At 39.5% G+C, this 17,472-nt stretch overlaps 1 protein-coding gene across 2 annotated transcripts in view; it reads left to right on the forward strand.

Annotated features, from left to right (window-relative positions):
• Positions 1 to 8,486: 8,486 nt before the first annotated feature.
• The window catches only part of ATP10D (ATPase phospholipid transporting 10D (putative)), a 72,670-nt gene continuing 63,684 nt past the window's right edge, over positions 8,487 to 17,472 (forward strand). For both annotated transcript variants that reach the window (XM_045532955.1, XM_045532956.1), the window contains exon 1: positions 8,487 to 8,680. The gene's annotated coding sequence lies outside the window, so the exon portion shown is untranslated. The remainder of the gene's footprint in view (positions 8,681 to 17,472) is intronic.

Genomic DNA, 17,472 nt, shown 5'->3' on the forward strand with positions numbered 1-17,472 from the left:
AAATCGAGAGTACATAAAAGGATAATATAAACCTTCCATCTTAGCAGTTGTAAAAGCTGGGTTAATAGACTGTACACACACAAAACATTTTTAAGAATTCTTATAAAGGCCATATGCTAATGATGGCAAATGGATTTTATGCAAACTCATAACCTATCAAGGGACCAGGTAAAGAACCACTCAGAACCCAGCAGACTGACATGGCATATTGCACATCACTATTGCCCTTTTATAAGAAAAGGAACATAAAATTTGAAATTATGAAAGGATTCATCACCAGGCTTCTTTAGCAATGAACGTCTCTAGGGCATTTGAAACAAAATTTGATTGATGGAACTTCAGCAAACACATCATTTTTAAGGAACATCATTTTGGTGAACAGAGAAATACTTATTTGCCTTGCTCTACACTCACTGTGGGTTCAGTAAATGTGACTTCCAGATGACAGATGACTCAAATTAGTCTGAACGTTAAACATCACAGCCTGGGTGGATTTAAACACTAGCAGTGTTCAGAGGAATGGTCGATGCCAGCATGTGCCAGAGAGGCATTTTCAGGCACAGGAGGGAGTTGGGCCCTGGAGGTCTGGGCAGCCCCCTCTTTTCTGACTTCCAACGATGCCTGTCTGTCTGACAAAGGCAATTGTTAGGATATTTTCTAGATTCTTCCCTTTAGGTCTCAACAAGCACTTCAGCAAATGCCCTGAACTTCCAGCTGGGAATTTATTAACCTCTGAATCGATGAGCGACTGATAATGTGGGCCAGGACCAAGCACGTGAGAACAAGAAACTCCACCCTATACCTCGCTCTGCACCTTACATATTTCATTCTCTTCCGTTCCAGAGGGCTTGTATTTGACATATCTTTTTTGTTTTTAAGTCTATTGTGCTATTATTTGCTCACAGGGGCTTTCACAAATGTTTTAGCCAACACTGGGATCTTGTATTCCAAATCGTAATCTCAGCCTCCAAGAGAAGGAGGATATTGACTTTGTTTTTATTTTTAATGTATATTTATCATGTAAAGAAAGACTCCTGTTCACACCTGCGATGGTTAATTTTATGTGCCAACTTGATTAGGCCACAGTATCAGATATGTGGTCAAACATTGTTCTAGATGTGTCTATGAAAGTGTTTTTTTAGATAAGATTAACATTTAAATCAGAAGACTTTGAGTAAAGCACATTATCCTCCACCATGTGGGCAGGCCTCATTCGGTCAGTGGAAGGCCGAATAGACAGACTGACCTCCCCCAGGACAGGGAGGGTTCTGCCCGCAGGCTGCCTTCTGACGGGCTCTGCCACACCAGCTCCTCCCTCGGTCCCCAGCCTGCCGGCCTACTCTGCAGATCTTAGATCGACAGTCCCCACAATTGTGTGTGAATTAATTCTTAAAAATAAATATCTCTTTCTCTCTCTTTACACACACACACACACACACACACACACACACACACACACACCCCTGTTGCTTCTGTTTATCTGGAGAACCCTGATGCACCCACCACGCAGCTTAAGAAATGGCAGCACATCCCCAGCACCTTTGCAGCCCACGGCGTGGCTCTCCACGGCCACGCTGACTTTCTCTCGGCACTCACAGGAATGGACGTCACGACAGTGGAGACACTTGATCAGCAAAATCACTCACGGAAAACATTCGGCACGTCACTCGGTAGATGGCAGAGATGTCACTACACTCAACATGGAAACTTGCACTAGGCTTAATGAAGCACCTAATTAGCAGAGTAATGTCACTTCCTATTGCCATTCAAGTCAAGTATCATCTGTCAGACCAAAAATCGTTCACTGGAATTCTGCTAGTACCCGCCCGCCCCCGTTAGGGCTCTGCTGGAGAGCTTAGAAATGACATTCCTGCAAGCCACACCATCCAGACTGTTGGGGGTAGTTCTGTTCCTTCTCATTTTTCTTAGTAAAACAGAGAAGATGTGACATTGCACAGACTCTTGGATGCATCCGTTCCTGTCCACAGTCACTGCCAGCTCCTTGTTCAGGCCTTTATTTCATATTATAACACGTGTCTGACCACAGCTCTCTTACTTGAAAATCTTCACACTGCAACCCTAATTCTCTTTCTCTCATTCTCGTCTACGTTCTTCTGGTCATATAAGAATGTAAAAAATTCCCAGCTGTTCTATGCACTCCATCATCTTTGTGTTTGTCCTCCTGTTGGCTATTTTGCATTTAGCTGGAGGCAGGTCCTCTATTTTTCCATTAGGGCATTTCCACTCATACTTTTAGCCCACTGAAATGACAAACCCTATAGAAAACTCTTGCTAGCCCCTCTGTCCCATGAGCAGAATTTATTCCCTATCTTCTACACTCCTGTAACACCTGATTCCTACCTCCATTGTAAACATTTATATCAGTACTCCACAAACTGGTAGAGAGAGCCTCTGTGTTGACATTTTAAGGGAGAATCTGAAAGATGATTCTATTAAATGACAAACATGGAGCTCTACTTAGAATCATTTTAGTCCTGCAAGGACTAAGGTTGTTTTTGGCAGACTCATCAAGTTTGCCTGGAGTTTGAGTAAGAATGAATGAGAATGAGTAAGTCCCAAGAGTTTCCTGGGTCTCCCATGCTAATCAGCTTCTGGTCTGCTGCCCCGACTAGCCTAGGCATGACTCAACCCAGCTGTGGACACAGCAGGGCCTGAGAAAGAAATAAGAAGGCGACCAGACACACTGGCTCACACCTGTAATCCCAGCACGTGGGGAGGCTTAAAATTCAAATAAAACAGCTAGAACTTCTTCTTGTATACAGAATTCCCAAAGAAAGAGAGGCTGATCACCTTTTGCCCTGAATTTTTGCTCCCCCTGAATTTTTAATCCCAGCTGGTCACACAGCCTCTGAGTTTGCCATTTTTTCTCAATGCCCCTCAGGCACAGACATTCTTCCTTAATTTCTCCAAACCTTTTTAATAGAAGCCTATGGGCAGAACAGACTTTTATTATGGGTTGAAGGAAAATAGGACAAAGAGATTTGTCATGTGCTGGCACTCATAGAACATGATAGTAATATTTGAGCAGCCTAAGGCTGCAGTGCGGGTCTGCGGCCTGCTAGGGGGCGCTGCAGAGCTCTGCTCCCCTGCTCAGGTCTGTGGGAAAATTGTCTTCCATGAAACTTAGGAAATGGGCTGGGTGGGTGGGAGCACAGCAGGAGGTGAGCAAGCGAGGCTGCATCTGTATTCAGGGCGGTTCTCCATGTCTCACGTCTCCTCTGACCTCCGCCTCCTCCACCCGGGTCAGTGGAAAAAATCGTTTTCCATGACACCGGTCCCTGGTGCCAAAAAGTTTGGGGACCACTGGCCTAAGGAGATAAACTAACTGATCTATATGTGGATTGGTATAAAATTTCATTGTATTTTCTTTATATAAGAGAATTATTTAAACTATTTAAAATTTAAAGCATTGAGGAATTTATATAAAACTTCCTTATATAGAATAAACAAAAAAAGCAAAAAAAAAAAAAAAACCCTTCCTTATAAAACATTTTTAAATTTTTATTATCTTTTGCTTGCTTTGGTGAATATTTTTTGTCATGTATTTTTTTATTGAGATATAATTCATATACCATAAAATTTACCACTTTAAGGTATGTGCCCCTTTTAAATGTTTTAATTTCAGAACATTTTCATTATTCTATATAAGAACCTGGTCCCCGTTGACTGTCATTTTTCATTCCCCTCTCCCCTGGCAACCACTACTTTATTTTATATTTATAAATTTACTTATTCTGGGCATTTCATAGAAATGGAATCAAACAACATGTGGACTTTTGTGTCTGGCTTCTTTCTGGGAGCATTTTATGAGGTTTTATGCTTAAAATGCCTACGTATAATTTTGGGTAAATATTACGATTTTTTCAAATTTCTGATAATTGTCATCAATGAGAAACTATGTTCACTCAAATATGTGACAAAATCTTAGATACGATTCTTACAACCTCACCAGATTTTGCAACAATTGACATTATATTTTAAAAGTCTTTCTTTTATTAGTTGAACCACATAAAGTTGTCATTTTTGTATGTTAAAATTGGTTGAATGTTGGCAGCTGCAAATGAATGGTTCAACCTAATATCAACCTAATATTTCACTGAGCAATGTAATATTGGAATTCCTTGTGATAATGTGAATGCATTTTGAATCCAGTTCAAGTTTTCATGTCACACTTAAATTTTCAGAACACGTGTGCTATGGAGCAGTCCCCCATAGCTGGCTTGGATTCCATCAAAAGGTTATGTCAGCTACAAACGAAGAGATGTATCCGAGATATGTAGAAATAAAGAATTAGGACCATGCCTGGAGCTTTGCTGTCCAGCCTCCTCACCAGCCCCACAAAGCATTCTCTCAGCCACCTGGGTGCCCTTTGGGAACCTGGACCACAGACCCCGTCACCAGATCCTGGGTTTCTTGTCTGCGATGGGCTCCGGCACCCCCGCAGGTCCCACGCAGCTGTCTTGGGGGCTGACGGCTTGTTATCTTGCAACATACCCATAGCCTGTTGTTTGCAAAGCTATGATTTGTGGGGACTATAGCACCACAGAAAAGGGAAACAGCTTAAAAGTGAATATTAGATGTCACTTTTTGAAAGCCACTCAGCCATACTTGTTTGGGAATTTGTAACTGGTCTTCTTCCACCTTTGGCCCGAGGCTGTATGTCATTCCTTAGTGGCTGGATCCCATCTTCTCTCTGGGTAGAGCTATTTCCCATCCTCCCACCTTTCCAAAGCCTCCAAACTCCAGCCTTCTCTGGCTACCAGGGTAAATACATATTACCTAGAAAAATGTATACTTCTTTGTCTCAACTACATCCAACCAGACAAACGCTCTGGGACCTAACTTTGTCCAAATAAGAGACTGATAAATTCTCTTTCCTAGACTGAAAGGCCATCACTCCATATAAGGAATTCTGCTATTGTCCTATTAACAGTGTTTTTCTTCACGTTACAAACAGAATCAAGAAAGGGTTGATGGACTTATCTAGAACTCTGAAGCTGGCTTGGATCGCTGCCAATCTGGAGCGTCTCTTCCTGATACTCCGTGTAATTCTTGCATGTCAGCGTTTTTTTGTTTTTTTTTTTACAAGGTTAAAAGCCAAACTGTTCTGTGGGAAGAAAGGGACTTTACTAATATAAAGGGAAGGAAATGTAATTCCTCTTTTAGGAAAAAAATACACACACATAAAATTAAGGTTCAAGTTTACAACTAGTAATAATAATGTATATATTCTGGTTGTTTCTAGAAGTATGGCAATTTATGCTCTCAATAAGACACTTAGAGTCATAGCACCATCTTACCCTCTCCCAGCATAAATCATTTACTCTGCACCTTCCTAATTCATTGAAAGCCATGCTGCGTAGCCCACCAGCAGGGTGCTGGGGCTAAACACATGTGTTCTCAGGCCAGCTCTTTCACCCACTACCTTGCCATCTTGGGCAAGCTGCTCTAGCTCTTTCAGCCTTAGATTTCTCATCTCTAAACAAAGTCTGACTTCATAGGACTGATAAGAGGAATAAATGAAGTCACAGATGTAAACTGTTCACTACAGTGCTTCACAGAAATGTTCACTAACACTCAGCAAATATTGAGGAAAGAAGAAAAGATAGAGAAAATCCTGTGATCATGTTATTAAAATCAGGGCTTATCTATAAGGGACAAGCTTAATTGTCTAAGGCTTTGATCGTTTTTTTGTTGTTGTTCAAAAGTCAGAAAACCGATCGTGGGAAATGTCTTAATCTGTGCTTGAGTCATGCCTTGTTAATAAATACAAAGAAAATGAAGTGGTTGATTATGAATCCTGAGAAATCAGCTTGTGTGCCACTTTAGGAAACACTGTTTCACGTGAAATATTTTGAGCCTAACAAACATGAACTACATTTCTTACCATATTACATGTTAAAGCAGTGGACAGAAAGAATGAATGCTTCTCTTTTACATAACTAGGTAAGAAATATTATTGGTTATAGAAACAATCATGTTTACTGTGTTATAAAAATGTTTCCTGATAATTCTTTGTTAGTACTGTACTAATCCTTGAGTATGTTTAAGAAAAGAGTGGGGCAAACAGAAGTCAGTGAATAGATAACTATCATTTATTAAGCTCCTATTGTGTTTTACACAGTAATAAGCACTTCAGCTACCTGAATTCATACAATTTTAATAACACTGAGGTAGATACTATTGGATCCATTTTACCAATGGAGCTTAGTGATGGTACTCAAGATCATATATCTAAAAATTTGCAGACCCAAGATTTAAAACTAGGTCAAACCTAGGCACTTGTCTACTATGTCATATATTTCCCACTGGCAATTAATTATAAAGTTATTAGTATTGAGAATCCAAATAATTTTCCAGCTGAAAAAGATGACATGTCTTCACACCTATATTATATACTTTGAATATTAGTTTTCGAAAAGAAGTCATGAGAAATACAAAAAATTGAATATATTCCTGAAGTTAAAGGAAAGTAAATATATTTTAACCTTAGAAATGAGTACATGGCTTAATACTTACATTTAAGTAGCTATTGTCACAATTAAGGATTTTATGGACTTGTTTTCTTTTTATGAAATGAAAATAACTCTTAAGTGACAATTTGGATGTTAGAGGAACATTTGCAAAAAGAAAAACACAACAAAAAATAACAAAACCTAATAAACAAACCCACTTTAATAGTGGTTATTCCCAATGAACTTCATGGCACTTATAAGTATTAATTTTAAAAATTTGATTAATTATGTTTAAATTGTAGAAGGGATATGTCCTCATTTTATTCAGTTAAATGATACAGACATAAGTAGAAAGCTATCCTTCCTTTCTGAGAAAACAATTTTGATGTGTATCTTCACATATTTTCTGTATCTATCTTAAAATATACAAATATATAAAGACTATATAAAGGATAAGTTGTTCTATTACAAAATGCTTCACATCATTCTGCTACTGCATTTTTTTAACTTAAATATAATAAATACGGAGTTTCCTCTAAGACAATAAATTAAATCTTAGCCAGTGATTCTCAACCCCTGTTGCACTTGGGGAGTTTGAAAAAAAAAGACAGAAATTGCGAGGGCTCCACCCCCAGAGATTCCGGTTTAATTGGCCTAGGTGGGGCGGGGCTTTGGCATCAAACTCCCCAGTTGACTCTGATGTGTAGCTGGTTAGAACCACTCATTTAAGCAACCCAAACAGGCTGCAAATGCCAGCTACATGCCTGAATCGTCCTGGCGTGAATCTTCCCAGGAAGGGCCTCTGCTGAGGTTACAACATCAGTGCTAACTGTGGGAGTCCAGAGAGGCCCAACTGTAGTTTTAAATCCCCTTAAGAAGGTTGACTATCAGATAGGAAATTTGTTTCATCTGGAATCATGTTAGAGACAGTCACATGACTGCTGGTAGGTCCAGGAATTTCAGAGGCCATGTAAATGACAGTCTACGAGACTGGGTTTATTCCCAGAGTTGACTTTGACTAAGCTCTGGAGATTTGTCCTTGCCTGCAGAAAGAGGCTTCCCTAATGGGGTTGGCAGGAAGCCACACCCAGAACTTGTTTCTCCTCACCTGGCAGAGGCACATTCTCAGAGGGTGCTGGAACTTGTTTGGCCTCTCTGGGTCTGAGGGTTTTTGAGCCTCCCAACCAGCTCCCTATGTCTGTCCTGGTGAGCATTTCATTAACAGTCAAACGTTCGTATGATCATTTAGTTTTCTTCACTTTTGCTACACCTTTGAGAGAATGAAAGATAGAAGCACAACATAGGAGAGTTGTGGAGGTTTGTGCCCCACTTTTTATGTTTTTTTTTTCCAGGAGGATAAAACAATTAGCAGCTAGTGATTATTGGGTTTTGCTCTGAATTATTGGTTCTGCCTTCAATAAATGGGCCTTTCTCCTGCTCAAAGAACTTAGTTGGTCAGAAGTTTTGAGAGATCAAAGAGGTTGTTGAAATGTATTTAAGAGTCAAATTAAAAAGAAAAAGTTGTGAATTTTAAGCAGACAGATCCTGGCAGGTGTATGGACAAAAAGCCACATTATCCTTAGTGAGAGACTAGAACGGCAAGGACAACAAACTCAGAATTGTGATCTTTTTCTCAGTTTCTTTTCCTTTTTTTATAAAAACAGTAACATTGTTTCAATTTGATCTCTTCACCCGCCAAAAAATAACGATCAAGTGTTTCAAGTTTAGCTAAATGAGTGCACCGTGAGAACTGCAGCAAAACAAGCATGAAGCCGACGCTCCACGGCGGGCAGCCCGTACTCGCGAGGTGACGGTCAGGGGTGGGACTGTGGGGGCTGCGGGTCCCGGGGTCCCCGGGGCGGGGCGGCTCCGTCCAGCAGCTGGAGCTGGGCGGCGCCGCAGCCGCCGGGCCCCGCCCCCTCTACGCCACGGGGGCGGGGCGGCGGGCGATTGGCTGTCCCGGCGGCGCGGGGCGGGGCCGCAGGGGAAGCAGAAGTGGCTGCGGGCGCTGCCGGCCCCGGCGGCTGCGCGGGCTGCGGAGTTGGGGCGCTGGGAAGAGGTTTTTGTTGTTTTTCCCCCCGCAGAGGCAGATGGCTGTGGGCTTGGAAGCATAACCGGCTCCCGCCCTTCGGGTTCGTGCTTGGCTCTGTTCTTGCACTGGGGGCCGTGGTCGCCATGCGGTGATGAGTGCGGGGGAGGACCTGGTAAGAGCGAAGGAGCGACGCGGAGCCTCCCGCCGCGCTGCCCGCCCGCCCCGCCGCCCCTTCGCTCCCTTCCCGCCCCTTCCCTCCCTTCCTTCCCTCTCTCCGCTTCTCTCCGCTTCTCTCCCCCGTTCCCGCCGCCGCCGACCCCCGGCCGTCATTAGCTCTGATCACGTGGGTCAAAACTACAGTTCTGGGCTGTCCGTGAACTTGAGCGCGGAGGCGGAGGGAGAGGAGCGATGACACTATTTCCAGCTATTCGATTTTTAAAGGGATTATTTTGTCTGTTCTCAGCGCTGGGTTTTGCGAGCAGGTACAGTGTGCACGCGCGCGCACGCAGCCCTTGCCGTCACGTTGTGCGATGCGGCAGCTCGGGGAGATGCGGGCCGTCTGCCCGAAGGTGACGGGGAGGGAAGGCGTCGAAGGCTGAGCCCAGTGACTGCGCCGCGAGTGGGTTCCTTGGGGAGCAAAAGGTGTTGGCGTTGGAGCTTGCTCGGCAAGAGTTTCTAGAGGAGTGCTACAGAAAAGCCCGCATTCGTGCTTGCAGACAGTAACTTGGAGGAACTTCGTTGTGGTTTGGGCCACCCTGTATTTTGCATTATAAAGGATGTCGTTTTAATTTGCCATGTGCAGCAGAGAGACGCCGGTTGGTTCGTGAACGGAAAGTCCCTTGTCTTGGGACCCTGTGTCTGTAGAAAGAATATGTTTAAACTGCTCTTGTACGTGAGGGCATGCCAGCTCAGGTATTTAGAATATGATCCAAAAAAGATCAGAGCTTCTTCTTGCTTTTTTTTCGTGCTAGTTCTTCTCATGGCGAAAAACAAGTCTTTAGGCTCAGAGCAAGGCTCTGACTTTAATCAACTTTGAAAGATGCACCAGCACGGATAGGGGCCCACCGTGCTTGTGTCAGCCTTGAAATCAGGGAGGTCATATTTCTGTGAAGAATAGCATCGTCAAAATGTATTTGTTGACTCGTTAAGAGCAAACCTGTAACACAGGATCGTTGTAACAGAGTAACTCATCCAGTGCCACGTGTGAGCTCTCACTCCATTCTGGACTGTTTTCTATTCTCATTACAAACGCATATTAACGTACCTGCACTGAGATTGTTTGTTTTTATTAAAATGAGATCATGTTATACATATTGGAAAAGAACTTACCAACATTCAAAAGTTTTAGGGAGTTTAAAAAATAACACTGCAATTGCTAATTTAACCTTTGTTGAATTGTGTGGAAAAGATGGAGAATCTGAAACAGGATGTGGGGGCTGTTTGACCTTGGCTTAGCAAAAACAATACTTCTCATGCTTAGTGAACTGGATAGGACAGCATTTAGTTTGCTATTGTCAGTAAAATGAAGGAAAATGCTCAAAATTGGATTATAATTTATAATAAAACAAAGATGACTCATCTGTTAGACAAATGTACTTCTTAGAATTAAGTTTTTTTAAATTAAGGGTTAAAAAAATGTCCACATATTCAAGCCTTCATTACGTGTTTTACTTATTGTCTGATATAGGTGAAAATAGTTTTTTTGATGAAGGAAAACCAAAGAAAATGCTACAAGCAAGATTATTTGGGAATTCTAAAAATAGAGCACATCGATGAAGGTGAATTTAATACTGCTTGAAAAAAAGATAATTGATTTATCAACTCTAGGAACAATTATATGTGCACTGGATGTCGTCACTATTCCTGGTCCGTAGTTACAGCAGCTGAGCAGCTTTCCTTATCACTTACGAGAGGTTTGTTTTAAGTGTATTTTTCTTGAAAATGTTGTTCTGTCCCTATTATCTTCGATTTGTTTCATTTCAGAAATTGTTTTAGCCATAGGAACAATACTTTTTATTGCTTTACAGAGTAAGAAGTAATAGCGATGCTAGTTTTGTAAAAGAGTTGTGGCGTTGATGGAATCTTCTTTTATGGTGCTCAATAAAGGGTCTATAAGTATTTGAGATTAATAATCTGGTAATATGTATTAAAACCTGTGAATGTTCATAGACTTTGAACCAATAATCCTGGGTCTAGAAATATATCCTAAGGAAATCATCTGAATTTCATGTGATGATTTATAAGTATGTTCATTACAGTGTTATCTGTAATATGAAAAAAAAAAATTGGAAACAAAGCCCCAAGAGCAAAATATTCAAATAAATTAGTGTGGTTTATATATCTATATTGGTAAAACTCAGTTACCAAAATAGGTTTTAAAAAAATTTAATGGCTTGGAAATATGCTTGTAATATATTGAGTGAAAAAAGCAAGATTTATTTAATAACATATTATCTCAGATGTATAAAATATAAGTTAAAAATAAATATATAAAATATTAATTTAGTCAAAAAATATTTATTAAATTCTTACTCTAAGACATTGTCCTAAATTAACAAATGTTGAACATCAAACATGATTATTGCAGTTTCTTCTTGCATACAAGTTCCTTTTGCATCAATGAGTTTATCCATTGATATATCATATACTCTATCCTCCAGAATGTATTTCTAGGTGCTACTATGTGGTAGTTTTGATTTTCTTTGTTATATGTTTCCTGATGTTTCCAAATCTTCTATAGTAACTATTACTTTTATAATGACAAAATATTGCCAAGAAATACCGAGCAAAAAAAAAAAAAAACAACCAAACACTAAGCTCTGTGTCTTACATGCTAGTATGCCCCCTTTCAAAAGATATTATATTACAAAAAGCAATGCAAGATTGCTATGGTCTGAATTTCCTTCCCTTCTCCACAATTCATATGTTGATTTTTAATCCCCAGTGTGATGGTAGTAGGAGTTGGGGGCCTTTGGGAGGTGATTAGATGACGAGGTAGGAACCCTAATGGATGGGATTAGTGCCCTTATAAAAAGGCCACAGAGACTCGCCTTGCGCCTGCCACCATGTGAGGATGCAGTGAGACGCTACCGTCTATGAACCAGAAATTGCCTCTAACTAGACACCAAATCTGCTGGCACCTTTACCTTGGACTTTCCCAGAGTCTAGAACTTTAATAAATAAATTTCTGTTGTTTATAAGCCCCCCAGTTTAGGGTAATTTGTTATAGCAGCTTGAATGGACTAAGAGATAGATGAGCACCCCAATGAAAATGATCCCCAATGAAAAACAGATATAAATTCGCAATTCACAAAGAAAAATAAATTTAATTATCCAAAGTTGGAGGAGGGGCAATGTTAGCCTCCCAGTTATCACAGACTCTCAGCCGAGCAATAAATTACCATATTTTCACACATCATGTTAACAAACATGGAAAATAAATCAAAATGTGTCAGGTTGTTAGGAAGACTGTTCAGTGATATGGGAAAATGATGATATGAGATGTGAAAAAAAGTTACAAAATGATACCCCAGTTTGGGGGAAAAAAAATCAATATATGCACAGAAACAAATTTATTGAAGGGGAATAAGTCAAATGTTAATAGTATTTATATTTGGGTGCTAGGATTAGAGGTGATTTCTATTTTCTTCATAGTGTTAATGTGTAGTTTCTAAAATATCTACAGTGAATGCATTGAATTTATCAGGGAAAAAAGTCACTATCCGAATAAAGCAATTTGTCCTAGAATGAAGAGCACGTAGATGATATCCATCTGCTTTTTCACAAAGTCCCTATAGTCCTCCTTAATATATGGAATTTTATGTGGAGTATCATTGTTTCTGAATTATATATGTTGGTGAGAACATCTGGATTATAAGGGAAATCCCAAGATAAAGCTTATTGTGCTCACATTCACTCTTCTGCTTCCAGCTGTTTTCTGAAAAAATAAGCAGTGTTGAACTGATTTGAGCTTTACTTCCCTTTCATTTCCTGCTGATTACATCTGCTGGGGCCTGATTCTGATGAAGGCCTTAATTAAATACTCCTTTATTTATTTTCCTAAAATCTTTCTTCTTATTCAGTTGAAGGCCTTTTTGAATGAGGAAGCTGAGTACGATTACATTTCTGTTAGTAAAACAAACTTACAAGTTTTCAACCCTTTAACTTTATGTAGGATAAGGAAGAGATGTAATTTTCTTGGCTATGAGAAAGAACAAGAAAATCTGTTTTGAATTGTCCCAAAAGGTTGTGAAGTCTTTTTCTTCAATTTAGAAGATTCATAATTACTTAGCATGATTTTTAAACATTTTAGTTCCCCTCAAATAGGCTATATTAATATGTAGAAGGTTATAGTTAAAAATTTTAATTATTTTTTCTTCCTCATTAAATTCTCTCCTAGAGAGGTGTTCTCAGATGTTTTCTTCACAAAGATTCTACTTACCTGTGATGTCCTTTAGCTAAGAAATCAACATTTCTACTCTGTCAAGATAGGAAAAAAAATGCCTGAATCTGAGGCATTATTACACTTTTAAGATCCCTGAACCGAGGACTAAGAGAAAAGCGAAATGCTTTCAATAGGGTAAGGAAACTTTGAAAAGTCCATTCTTACTTTGAGTTCCAAGCTGAGTATCCATTCCCAAATTGTCACATGTCATTTGAGCCTGGCTGGTGTAAAAGAGGGAGTAGGGTTGTCCCAGGTTCCCAGTTTGTCACATATTCTCTGCCTGCTAGATGTGAGTCGTGGTCAGATGGGTGGGTGGATGATGGGAATATGTGGATGAGGTACATAGTATTGAGGATGTAGCCTTGGTAACAGGCAGGGGACGGAAGTGGAGCCAGCCCAGGAGGTGCAGGGCCGAGTGAGGAATGTGAGGATGTGGCTCATGCCAGGCTCGTGCCCACCAGCCGCTGGGGTTGCCATTGTGACAGAGCTGCACTTAGAGAGGCCTTCAGACATCTCTGATGATCCTACTCCGTGGCAGGTTTTGGTAAATTGTGCATTTTACTCAGTTTTTCCAAATGAGTTTCCTTCCTTTTCTCCTTCACTTCAATGTATCTTTCACACTGCTTGCAAACAAGTCTTTGCAATGCCCATATCATATCACACTCTACTCAGATATCTTGGATAATTCCCCGTTTCCTTCAAACTTACAAAATTTGTAAATTCTTCATCTTAGAAGTTAAGTTCTTCAATATGGTCTTCACACAGATTTTTATGTAATTTCCCATCACTCTTTAATTTGTTCCTGCAACCCCAGCTATATACTACTCAGTGTTACTTAAATAAACATAGAGTTTCCAGCGTCCGTGCCTTTGTTTGTATTACCTTTTCTAAAATCTATAAATTCCTCCCATCAGGATTCTAAACATTTCCCAAGGCTCATTTAAAATGCTTTTTCTTCTGGGAAGCCTTCCTTCTCCCTCTCCATCTTCTAACCTCATGCCATGCCTTGTCATAGGATTTTCTTTATCCAGAAATTCATATACTACAACATTTATGTTTTTTTATTGAATTGATAATTTTGACCTGTTCTGGGGCTCTTTCTTTTACTCATCCCAAAGTACCCAACACTGTGCCCGGGACAAGGTAAAATTAATGTGCAGTAGAAAATAAGCTCCTAGAAGGCAGAGATTTCTGGCTGTTTTGTTCCCTAGTTTATTTCCAGTATCTGTAACGATGCCTGGCATATATTAGGAGTGCCACAAATGTTAGCTGAAAGAATGAAATTATTGAGCACTTTCAGTGTGTTCGGCGCTGTGCATTATTTAATAAGCCTCTTTACAAAATTCTATGAGGTAGGTGATACTATTTTCCATTTCACAGATTTGGAAACCGAGGCTCAGAGAGGATGAGAGCCTGTAGTAAGTGGCCAACTGTGAATCTATTTGCAGAGCTTGTGTTCTTTCTGCTAACTGCAGATGTATTTGTTGCTGTTTTGAAAATAGCTAATTATATTAGCAGTACTTATTCAAAATGAAAGTGCTTTGAGGGGTGGAACCATCGAGTAAATTATTGGAATTGACCATCTAACACGAATCCATTTTATAATCCCAGTGAAGACCATTAATTATTCTTAACACCATTTATAGTTTTGATCTGTCCCTTATTGGTGTTTATGTGCTATACTTAGTAATGTTTAACTTATAGGCCTCGGGGACAATTTAAATATTTATGCTGAGACAATTAAGTAAGTGGCATCTACAATCCATGCTTTCATTCCGTTAAGTCATGTACAGAAGTAATTTTTAACCATTGTGAAATAATTCTTCCCTATGAAATATTTATAACATTTTGAGTCATCTGCTAGCTTGCAAAAGTCAGTCTTTAGAGGGATTTTAGAAATTAATTAAATTTCTCATCCATTAGACTGAAATGTCCTTTTTAGTCAACCAGAAGAACAAAAATAATGCCAATCTGTCTTCATCATGTACGCAGTAAAACCATACCCTTTAAAGAAAAGAACATAATTCAAAATTTTAGTCTCTAATATATTTATTTACTTCATGTTTATAGCTCAGATTAATAATCTGTGAGAGACCTTTAGAAAAATTTGATGTAATCTATAACCTTATACAGTTTTTCTGTAGCTAAAGTCTTTCTTTTTTAACTATAGATAACTCCATTTCCCTATTTGTTTTTTTTTCTTTTATCATTTCTCATTCTTTTAAGCATGTTATTTTCCTTTGCTTTTTAAAATTTCTGTGGTTACTTACACAGAAAATAATTGCCTGATTTCTTGGTATATAAGAAAAGTAATTTCAGTAATTATTTATTTATTTATTTATTTTTGAGACAGAGTGTCGCTTTGTTGCCCTGGCTAGAGTGAGTGCCGTGGCATCAGCCTAGGTCACAGCAACCTCAAACTCCTGGGCTTAAGCGATCCTCCTGCCTCAGCCTCCCGAGTAGCTGGGACTACAGGCATGCACCACCATGCCCGGCTAATTTTTTCTATATATATTTTAGTTGGCCAGATAATTTCTTTCTATTTTTAGTAGAGACGGGGTCTCACTCTTGCTCAGGCTGGTCTCGAACTCCTGACCTCGAGCGATCCACCCGCCTCGGCCTCCCAGAGTGCTAGGATTACAGGCGTGAGCCACCGCGCCCGGCCTCAGCAATTATTTAAACAGTATATGTACATCATTGGGATACAAAAGATTAGCTGCATAAAAATAATATTTAATGATAATAAATTCGTGGGGAAAATACACAGATGATCCCTGCCCCACAATGGTTTGACTCACAATTTTTTGACTTTATGCTGGTGTGAAAACAATGTACATTTAGTAGAAACCATATTTCAGGTACCCATACAACCATTGTTTTTCACTTTCAGTACAGTGTTCAGCAAATTACATGAGATAATCAACTTTATTTATTATAAAGTAGGCATTGTGTTGGATGATTTTGTCTAATTGTAGGCTAATGTAAGTGTTCTGAGCATGTTTAAAGAAGGCTAGGCTGGGCTATTATGTGCAGTAGGCGAGGCATATGAAATGCATTTGTAACTTGTGATAATTTCGATTTACCTTGGGTTTATTGGGATGTAAACCCATCATAAGTCGAGGAGTACCTGTATTCATAAACTAAAAGTAAGTGTTCCCAGAGTCGATTTGAGTTGCCGAGTTCTGTGAGTTCCCGGACTAGACGCATCAGTATCACTTGAGCTTGTTAGAAACACAAATTCCCAGGCTCCACTGCAGACCCACCGAATCAGAACCTGGTGTGGTTGTGTGCCCGGCCGTGGGTAGGGCGCGGGAGGGAGGGTAGAATCCGTGTTTTAACAAGTTCTCCACGTGATTCCGATCTATGGCAAAAGTTGGAGGACGCAGGCTTAGGGTAGGATCCTTACTTGAGCAGGTCAGCATGTTCTCTGGGCTTTGCCTGGCCTACTTGAAAAAGCCTCCAGGAAGGACAATTTCATTGACTTTACCTGTATGCTCTTTCACGTACCTCTGTATTTGAAACTGAACTGGCTGCAAAAGCCATTAATTTAAGATGCAAAACCTAAAAGATAATCAAAAATACAGTGTGCACTACTTAAAGATTTGTGTTGGCCAGTGTTATATTATTATTTGCTTCCTGGCGGTGGATTCCCTTTAAAAACAGGATTAAACTGAACATTTTTGTTGGTGTTTCATAAGGGAAGAAGAGGGGAGCATTCTTTTCGAGTCTTTTGATCTTGGCTATAGTTTTAGACGATGATTAAAAGAAGCAAATGTAAATCTTATGACTCTCATTAGAGAGTTTGTGCTTAGGGAATTAAGTTTTCTTCGAGATCCTGCCTGCTTTTGTCGTGGTAAGGAATGATACAGACTCTTACTGTGATCATTAAAGTTGTAATTAATTAACTCTCTATAAAGTTGGAGTCCCAGCATAAAAGTATTTTCATAATGCATCTGTAAAGAGCGTAGGCTTTCTTCTTTTAATATACTTTAAATTTAATCAAGTCAGATTAAGTCCCTCATTTGTTGCTAGAAATTTTGTTTGCCAGTTCACATTATCTTACTTGGCCCATTCGATGTTGAATATGGCCATTTCAGAATATTGTCATTTGGTCATATTTGGAATCACTGGAAAGAATTTTGAAATAGGTTCTTAATGAGGAATTGAAAACCTTATGACCTACAGGTCTTTATTCTCCCACTAACTCTAATTTTCTAAAGTAAAGAGCAATGAAGGTGGTATTTGAAAGGTATAGCAGACTTATTTTTGCAATTTTGAGATTATTTTGATAGCTAGAAATCTCCATGCCCTACATAAATATAAAATGTTTTGCTGCAACAATTATCTTAGCTTTCCTTTGCAGAATATAATTTAAATTCTATTTTAACAATTAATTTTCAGAAAGAAGACAGTCTCCCCAAATTATCTGGGCATTTAAGTATGCTATTTCTTAAAAATTAACCAGACATCTGTATAAGCTTTAAGCGTTTTCTGACTCATCAAAAATTCTTTTATACGTC

The sequence above is a fragment of the Lemur catta genome, chromosome 19 (genome assembly GCF_020740605.2).
Source record: "Lemur catta isolate mLemCat1 chromosome 19, mLemCat1.pri, whole genome shotgun sequence".
In the NCBI taxonomy this organism is placed as follows: domain Eukaryota; kingdom Metazoa; phylum Chordata; class Mammalia; order Primates; family Lemuridae; genus Lemur; species Lemur catta.